Here is a 1992-nt window from a genome sequence, read left to right as displayed (position 1 = left end):
GTGCTTTGCTGGGGATAAGAGCTTTTTGCTGGCCCTTAAAATTTGGAATTTCGACTGACTTTCCCGGAGCTTGGGTCCTTTGGGAGTTGAACGTCTGAGTCGTTGTATTTTTTAGACTTTGTATTCTTGAAATATGCATATGTTTGTACTTAAAGATACGGGTGTATACCCCTATTTTCAATGGATGGCTTGATGCGATGTTTGATGCTTGGTGCGGAAGACCGTAGCAGCAAAGGACGTGCAATCAGCACGGGAGACCGCGCGCGCTGCAGATTCGCGCATGCAGCAGGCAGCGCCATGAGTTGGGGCGGCGCCTGGCGATGGGCTGAGCTATAAAAGCTCCCCTTGCCATTTTGAGGCACACTCTCTTGAATTCTTTGCTCTTTTCTCTCAAAGGTCGATTAGGCTCTTCCCTTGATCTTGCTCTTGCCTTATCCATGTAAGTATTTCATGTTTTTGCTTATGAAATAACTCTAGGATTGCATATAGTTTTGATTTTCTCGTACTTTGAAATGATGCTTGTATGCTTAAGCTTTTTGAATCTTGTAGAAGACTGTTTGATAGCCACTTGAACTTGAACTGTTGGAACTTGTAGTTTTGAAGTTTTGAAAGTTTTCTTGAATGTCTATTTTTTGTATCGGCTTCGGCATGGATAGCCTAAGCGTTGTTGTGGAATTTGTATACCTGCTTTGGCATGGATAGCCTAGGTGTTGGTGTTTGAACTTGTATACCTGCTTTGGCATGGGTAGCCTAGGCGTTGGTGTTGAACTTGTATACCTGCTTTGGCATGGGTAGCCTAGGCGTTGGTGTTGAACTTGTACCTTGAACTAGAGGTCCACTGGGGATTCGCCTTGAATTTTTTGACTTCGTTTAGGCTAGTATAGGATAGCCCCCAGTTTAGAATTTTGACACCTTGTACTCCACTTGATTTAGTATGCCTCGTCACACTCGGAGGAAGCTCGCCGAATCGTCGGTAGTTCGAGCTGCTGAGGAGGACGCTTTGGATGATGAAGCGGCTCCAATAAACGCGCCCAAAGGAGGTATAGTTCCTCGGGATATGCCTTCTTTTAGTGGTGCTGGTTGGAATCCTTCCTACCTGGTGTTTCGGCCGGAGTGGCACTTGTCTCAGCGGCCTCGCGCTGGCATGGTGAGTCTTGTATTGTGCTTTGAATTTGTATCTTGTATTTGTATAGGTTTGGAGTTAATTCGTTCACCTGTAGGCCGATGGAAAGCCGTTTCGTACTTTCTGGTCCTTGGTGGAGGTTCAGAGGGCTTTTAAAGCTCTTCGTGCTGATGAGGAGGCCATGGAGATTTGGTCGCTGACGGGCCTGGCCGACTTCTGGCGTGCCATGGGAGGCTCTTCGAGAAGAACGGGGATCAATCCGCGACTGTGGGCTTTGTTGGAGCGATGGTGGGATACCACCAACACTTTCCACATGGCATGGGGGGAGATCACCATTACCCCCTTTGAGTTTGCTATGATCACGGGTCTTCCTTTTTCTGAGAGGAACGTGACCTTTGATCTGGAGCTGACGTGGCGCTTTGCCGCTGCCAGGGACTTGCTTGGCCCTGTTGTTGACTTGTCAGATGACGATACCCATGCTTCTATGACGGTGATCGTGGAGGTTATCTGCGGTGTGGGTGTATCCGCGGAGCAGAGGGTTAGACTCTTCCTCCTAGCCTTGGTGAGCAGAGTGATGGTCCCGAGTAGGAACAATCGGGTGCACATCCGGTTCTTGTCCGTTCTGGGGGACTTGAGAGCTGTTTCGAGCTATAACTGGGGTGGCTTGGCATATAGCCACCTTTTGTATGAGATGAAGCGGGCTTCACGCACTGCGGTGGGGGGTGACCCGAGCATGGCTGCTTTGTGGAGTGTGCTGGAGGTATTTAAGACTCCTTGTACCTTGTACTTTGTACTTGTATGCTTGTATTTGAGTTTGATTGATGTTTTGCTTGCTTCTTGAAAGATTTGGATATATGAGTACTTTCCGA

The sequence above is a fragment of the Spinacia oleracea genome, chromosome 4 (genome assembly GCF_020520425.1).
Source record: "Spinacia oleracea cultivar Varoflay chromosome 4, BTI_SOV_V1, whole genome shotgun sequence".
NCBI classification, from domain to species: domain Eukaryota; kingdom Viridiplantae; phylum Streptophyta; class Magnoliopsida; order Caryophyllales; family Amaranthaceae; genus Spinacia; species Spinacia oleracea.
This window is presented reverse-complemented; position numbering follows the sequence as displayed.